Genomic DNA, 8,134 nt, shown 5'->3' with positions numbered 1-8,134 from the left:
TACCCAGATCTCATTTCAAGACAAGTATCATTCAGAGAAAACACCTTTGAAACACAAATACCACTTGCTAGTAGTTCACAGGGGAATGGCACCTTCTTTATTTCAGTAAGCTGGGTGATTTCCCCCGACATCTCCTTACAAATCTTAGAAGAGCAAAAACTGTAAGCAACCTGGAAAACTCCCAAAACAAAACTGCAAAACTCCTTTGCTATTTGATTCCTGGCTTATCTGAATTTTGAGTTTCGTTAATCATTAGAAAAGGTTAAGTATGTTTTTGTTACTTAGCAACCATGCCTAGTTTTTAAAAGTTTGGTTTTAAAATATATCATGCATTTATCCATGTTTTTCTCTGCTTCTTTTCTCACTGGAATTCAAATGCAAGAAAGTTTGAATGTAGCTAACCATCTGAACTCATAATCTTTGCTCCTACCTGCTTGCAAGAAATATGGAAAATCAGAAATAAAATACAAAATGGAGCCTCTCATCTGCATGAAGATTTATTCTTATCTGGTTTTCAATTTGCACTGTGATGGCAGAGAAAATAACCTAAAGCAAATCACAAGGTTATTTTTAGTCTTTGTTTTATTTATTTTCCCTTCCAGTGTTTTGGTTGTGGTGGAGCTTTGTGCTTTATCAGTTTCAACCTAAACATGGAAGTCTGAGATGAGTATATTTTCAGTATTATTTCTGACAAGTGTGATTAATGTGGGAATCAGTTAAAATATTGTACTACTGTGTTTAGCTTATGCTCATGTGTATTTTAACACCAGACAAATATTTAACCTAATGCAATATGAACTGCAATGCTTGTACACCCAAAAGGTTACTTCCTTTTTCCAGTTATGTCAGTTGCTGTTATAAAGGATGTTACTTCTTTCTGAAAGCTTTGGTTTGCTTACCCATTTTACAATATTAAGTTGACATCCTAGCTAGGTAAAATCAATGAGAGCTTTCTTATAGAGTATCCTGGGGTCAAGATTTTACTTTGTAAGTGAAAAACATTAACAGTTTGAAAAACAAAAACAAAAACAAAAAAACAACAACAACAACAAAGTAAATAATTGTAAATATTGTAAATAATAATAAAAAAATCATATCCTGAAAGTACAAAATGCTAAAGCAGCTAGCTATTGCAGCTACTAAGCCCTCGTTTCTCTCTGGAAGCTGTGGAGCACAGCATGCACATGAACAGCCAGCTGCTGAAGCCTCCGTCTGCCCAGGAGCTCTGCTCTTGTGAGCTGATAGATCAGAAGTTACCTGGAATTTGGCGGTTCTCATTATTTGTCCTTTTTAACATCGATGTTGTTCAGCAATGACTGTGAATGCAGAGCTGTACAAACCATTCCAAAGGTCCTGTGATGCTTATTTTAGAATTTTTGCTGTGCTGACAACACATCTATTTCTGCTCATAGCAGCAAGGTGAGCCTGAAGAAATAGAGGAAGCTAAGGAGCACAAGTGCTTCAGCAGCTTGGTGTATGCACTGGGTCTTGGTCCATGCGGGAATGTGTGCTTCTAATTAGTGAAGATGAAATTTCAGAATCTCAGGCAGCCAACAGAGATGGATCCCACTTATCAGGGCAAACAAACCAGCCTGCTTCAAACCCCCATAGATATCTGGAAGGCTTTGGAACAGTGAGTTTATATTCATAGGATGAGGAATATGAAGAAAGGTAGAACTAGAAGAAAGGTAAGAGGAACTTTTGCCAAACTCATTTTATTTCCCAGTGTTTGGGAGAAGGTTTCTGTTCTTTCCCAGTCTTCTATAAGCCACAAGGGCAACTGCCTAAGCCTGACATCATAGGAAGCACTGGTGAAAATCAACAAATGTTAGTGTAAACAGAGAAGAGTGTATGTCTCCTTGGACATTAGTATTATTAGAGCCTAATTCTGACTCTAATGGTGGTATCTTCAGTCTTCCCACTCTAGAAATGTCTTTTAATTCTCCACCCCACCTTGGTTCAGGGCAAAAGTTGTGTGATTGTTTCCCAAAGGGGAGAATCCTAGCTGAAGCTCCACATGCAGCACTTCGAAGCAGCAGCCTCCAGAAGAGTGCAAGCACAGGGCACCTCCTGCCTGCCTCTGAGCCATGACCATTTTGCCAGTAGTCTGCATAAACTTCACGCTTCCTCCCTGAACAGGACCTTACTTCCAGGAAAATAGAGAAACACTGATGGGATGGGACATGTATGCGGGAGGTTCTTGTTTAATTCTAGGAGTGTTCCACAGGTATGTTCCCCGATGGGTACCAACCTGCAACGTAAATCACTCTGGTTTGTCCATCCATTTTTTTAATCACAAATTCATTTGTATGGGTTATGGATTATTCACACCCAGAAAACTGACTACATACTTCTAATGTGCTCAGATCTTTCTTTTTTTTTACAAAAAATCATGACATTTTCTAGATTTCATCACCAGATTAAGTGCATTTTCCAGAGTTTCCCAGATTTACATTCAGAAACAGCAACTGACATTTCCTTAAAAAAATAAAAAGGGTGGAGGAGAAAGAAAACCATCCCTGAGCTGACAGAATGCAACAGTAGGAGGCAAGCATTCAGCTGGCAGTTACTTACTTCCTGGCATGCAATTTTAATTAAGGAGTCAGCATGTCTGCTACACAAGCCCACAGGAGGCAGTAACTAAAAATGACTGGGAAAATGTCCATGCGTAAAAAGGTAGGAGAAAGAAACAATGACACTATTTCAGGAGGCTAATTGAATATGTTCATCCCTACTTTTCTCTAGATAAGACCTATTACCAAAGGAAAACCAAGCAGAAACTCCTGTATCACAGAATGCACAGAAATACCTATTTTGCAGTATATAGTCCGAGATTCACTATTGATCCAAGAGAAATGAAAGGCAGCATCTGTTTCGTGTTGTTGTTGTTGATATGTTTTTGATATGTTGTTGATTTTTTTTTTTTCAGTTTTCACATTTCTGCAATCAGGTTTTGTCTTTCTTTTTATGCTGGGGACATTACATTCAGAGCAATTATGCCTTTCACCAAGCAGTTAAATTGCCAAGTGAATAAGAAGCATAAGTGGCCTGCTCAGGAGCCTTGTTCTGAAGTATCAATTTATATTTTTAAGCCATAGCCCGGCCAGAAATCTTTTTTTTTTTTTTTTTTCCTTAGACCATAGCTGTAGTGATTACCTAGCCAAGTAAGTCAGCAAGGAGATTACTTTAAATCACTTCTAGTAATTTTTTCATAAATACTTTTTTCCCCTGATATGAGTTTTTCTTCTTTTCACAGAGCCAATCATCAGGACATGGAGACTGATTCATATCCTGTACTTCCAATAACCATTATTAATCACACAAATATCTTTCCATAGAGGTACTGCAAAATCCCTCATTGAAATCTAGTTGTTGGCTCTTACTTTCTCCACTGGTAAATATTCAAATGTAACACTGAGAAATAAAAAGGAGGGAGTTCATGCACCTGCCTTGTTTTATATCTATACACATCAATCTGAAAGGGCTGGGACCAAAAATAATTTGTGAAAGAAAAGCAAATTAATATGATATGACTTAAAATTAGAGCTATGGGTTCTGTGGAGAAAAGAACTGGTCAGCTAATCTCAGTCTTTCTGCCTTTGTGTCACTTCCACTTATTAAGAGCTCTTCGGCTGGCAGGTATAAAATTTATGCTTATTGGGTGAATATTGGAGGAGTATAGTGAAGTCAGATGACTGAATAAAAAATTCTTTCATCTTTTTTTTGTTTCTGTAAGCACCATTGAGTAGGCTCATTATGAGTGTTGTGGTTTAACCCGGCTGGCAGCTAAACACCACACAGCCGTTCGCTCACCCTCCCCCCTCCCTCTCTGGGATGGGGGAGAGAAACGGGAAAGTGAAGCCGGTGAGTTGAGATAAAGACAGTTTATTAAGACAGGAATATAATAATAACAATAATAATAATAATAGTGATAATGATAATAGTATTAACAATAATAATGTGTAAGAAAACAAGTGATGCACAATGCAATTGCTCACCACCTGCTGACCGATGCCCAGCCTATCCCCGAGCAGCCGGCCCCCCCACCCTGGCCAGCCACCCCTATATATTGTTTAGCATGACGACAGATGGTATGGAATACCCCTTTGGCCAGTTTGGGTCAGCTGTCCTGGGTCTGTCCCCTCCCAGCTCCTGCTGCACCCCCAGCCTGCTCGCTGGCAGGACAGAGCGAGAAGCCGAAAAGTCCTTGGCCTGGTGTAAACACTGCTCTGCAACAATTAAAACATCAGCATGTTATCAGCGCTCTTCTCATCCTAATCCAAAACATAGCACCCTACCAGCTACTAGGAGGGAAAATTAACTCTGTCCTAACTGGAACCAGGGCAATGAGTCAAAATATTATTTATGAGAGGGTGTAACTTGGGATGAAACAATGAAAAATCTGTCATGAATTTCTCCCTCCTCGTGTTGAACTGCCTTTATGAATCGGGATTGATAGGGCAGTATTCAGAACGAGCTAGGACCATGAGAGTTGTGTGAGGCTGTACATGATCTGTCTCTTCTCTCTCTCCATGGAACCAGAGACCAGATCAAAAAGACTCTAATGTTAATACTTAAGATTTTGATGTCTTGCTCATATGAACAAAATTCATGAGAAAGAGTGCTTTGCTTCCTTTTTTGTCTTAAGCTAACCTATAGGGAGAAATTTTCTTTAACTGAGCAAAAGAGAAAATATCCTAGATTTTTTTTCTCATAACCCTGCAAAATCCAGACACGAATAGAATAGCCTGAAGATCTCTGTAATTTGAACCAACTGAAAATGATCACTTCAGGAGCCAACGGCTCCTTGAAAATTGCCATAGTTTACTGACTGGCGGTTGCTTCTCCTACCTGTCTTAAACTACAAAATGCCCTAATGTAATTGCAGAAAGGGAAGCATAAAGACCCAGTAATAAGCTCTATATCACTGCAGAATTGCCAGGAGAGTATTTGTTGCAAAAAAAAAATGAGAAGGTAATAACCAGTAGCTATAGGGCTACCAACTTTGCTCCCAGACCACAGCCACACCCATCACTATTGGTGGGTCAGGGTCTGCAAAGCCCAGCCATCCTCTGCAACCTGCTGGTCCCAGCGAGGAACTTTGGGTTGATGACATTTGCCACCAGGTTTAATCAGCTGACATTTCTTGGTTCTTTGTAATAAATAACTTGATGCACTATTCTGAAGCAGTTTGAACTTTTTGCCATCTTACTGTTAAATAAGCTGAAACATCCTCTTGCCAGTCTCTCCCCCTTGTCTCTGGAAAGCGCCATTTCAGAAGACGCTAAGTCAAATGAACCTTTTTCTGGGGACCCTGGTCTCTCCATCTCAATTGGAAAGGGACTCTGGGCAGTGGATGAATTGAAACACCTGTAATGTAGCTGCCTCATATTTAGTGATAAGAATTTCATGCAGGAAAAAAAAAAACAACTCACTCCATTTCAATACCAGACTTTCAAAAATGTCAGCTCCTACTTCATCCTATACTTTTGCTTGGTAAACCTCAAACTCTGATTTCCTTTGAACAGTGACTGTAGATTTAAAGGTGAGGTATTTATCTTGTACATGTAAGGAAGGGGCCAGTGTCCAAAGCAGCTACAAAGCTGTTCTTAATAAACTCAGCTAAAATCAGCAGCATGCCTCTAGTCTCTCTGTATAATTTTATATGAAGACATGAAATAAGTTTTTTTAGATGAAATAAAGCTGCCTTCAGGCAGTGATAATTTGCAATGGAAGAGCCAATACAACTAATCGCTACATTACAGACAGCATGGTTCCTGTGTTGCATGGATAATATTTATTTTCATATGGATGGGCTGTTCTTGATTTAATTTATTTGTGATAGAAAACTCAGGTGGACATCAAAACTGCAACTGCAACGCATGGCTGCACCATGATTATCTAAGCATGGCATACATGATAATTTATTGCATTTAATCAATAGCAGTTTAGAGATAATCCTTCTTCCTGTTGAGGGCTTCAGGAAAAAACACAGACCTTGTGTGGCCATGAGGAGGGCAGGGAAGAGGGTCTGCTCCTGAGTACTACCCCCTGCACTGTACACACAGTGTCCAGAGAGGAGGAAAGCTGGGAAAGGGAAACAAGCCCAAGAACTGTGACACCAGGAATAGGTAGAGGTGGATGAAAAAGAGGAGAAAATCATGAAGAGCTTTAGGGGTCAGGAGGCGCATGAAGCAAAACTGAGTGCTGTCTCTGAGGCTCCGTTAGGAGCCTGTGGAAGCCTGGAACAGGAAGAGTGCCCCATTAAATGCCTCACTCATGACTGACATCCAACAGAGCTCAGAGAAGAGCTCCCAATAGTCTATTTCCATGCATATTGATTTTTTCTTTAAAACATATCCACAATATTCATGAAATTTTAAGGAAAATGCTCCTTGACAAACATTAGATGTCTTCTGGAGTTTTCTAATGGAAAAGTGATCTGGAGTTCTAAATGCATAACATTTAAATTGAATGTGCAAGAGCCATTTTTTTCTCTTCCAAATCCAGCTAACAAAAGATTCACTCTAATCTCCAGTTTGAATCTTCAGGAATACCCTCATAAAGGACATTCCATGATTTTGGGGTTCTGGTAGACAAAAACTCAACCTGAGCCAGCAGTGCATGCTTGCAACCCAGAAGGCCAACTGCATCCTGGGCTGCATCAACAGAGGAGTGGCCAGCAGGTACAGGGAGGGGATTGTCCCCCTCTGCTCTGCCTTTGTGAAGACCTGCTTGGAGTACTGCATCCAGGTCTGGGGCCCCCAGCACAAGAAGGATGTGGGGCTGTTCGAATGGGTTTTAAACTAAAAGAGGAGAGAGTTAAATTAGATGTTGGGAGGAAATTCTTCACTCAGAGGGTGGTGAGGCACAGGAACAGGCTGCCCAGAGAAGCTGTGGATGCCCCATCCCTGGAAGTGCTCAAGACCAGGCTGGATGGGGCTTTGAGCAACCTGGTGTGGTGGGAGGTGTCCCTGCCCATGGCAGTGGGGTTGGAACTAAATGGTCTTCAAGGTCCCTTCCAACCCAAGCCATTCTAGGATTCCATGATTTTACATGAATTTCCCTGCTTATTTCAAATCAATTTCTTGAACTCCCGAATACCTGGGGGTTAGGGAGTACATAGCAGCAGCATTTATCATCTGCCTCTGGATCCCACCCATTAAATATTTAAATATTAATATGAAAAGTTTTTTTTGTTTGCTTTTGATTTTTAAGTGTATTATTTGCACTAAGTGTGCAAGCAGCCCAGCGGCAGGCCAATAACAGAAGCAAAATCAAAACACACATGAGAAACAGAGAAAGAAAGACATGGGGAAATGGGAGAACAATTTCCTCTGGCCATCATTTTACAGTTTTTAGATAAGTTTTGAAAAAATACTAACTCATTTTCCCCTGTAGTTATGTAGCTGCAGTCTCTGCAACTGTAAGGAAAGCAAAAAAAAAAAAAAAAAAAAAAAAAAAAAAACAACCAAAAAAAAACCAGCTGAGTGAAATGGTTTTGAGGTTTAAAAATGTCACCAGTAGTACTGAAAGAGAATATATCTTTCTACAGATACGTGTTAGGTAGGTTTTTTTGTTGTTGTTGTTGTTTGTTTTTTGTTTTTAAAGCATTCGTCCTGTCAGGCAGTTGGTTCCCCTATGGGACAGGTGAAATTTAAAAGAATAGATATCATGGTCTTCAGAGTAAACCTATTCATTATAAATAGAAAGGACAATACTTGGATAGGTTCCCAAATATGATAAACAAATGAAGAGACTCTTGGGTATGTCTAATTTATGTTATCTGTAAATTTAAACTGTACAACTGCAGCACTAAAAGCTCAATAGACTTTATCTTGCCTGGTATTATTGGCAGCTGTCCAGTAAAGCACTTACACATGGCTTAATTTTAAGGACGTGATGCCCTGGTTTCAAGCCAGAATACCCAGCAGCGTATTGGAATAATTCAGAGATAAGTATTTTGAAAAGCTATGCAACAAATACTGTCCTGCTGCTTCTTAAGGACACCTATATGTAGTTGATTTAAACACGTTATTTTACCAATGCGTTTTGAAGATACACCTAGAATATTCCTTTCAGGTATTTGTGGAGAGCAATAACGTCTCCCCTGAGGGCTCTCCCCTGAGAGAAT

Source organism: Anser cygnoides, chromosome 1 (assembly GCF_040182565.1).
Source record: "Anser cygnoides isolate HZ-2024a breed goose chromosome 1, Taihu_goose_T2T_genome, whole genome shotgun sequence".
NCBI classification, from domain to species: Eukaryota; Metazoa; Chordata; class Aves; order Anseriformes; family Anatidae; genus Anser; species Anser cygnoides.
The sequence above is the reverse complement of the archived record's forward strand: the minus strand, read 5'-3'. Positions refer to the sequence as shown.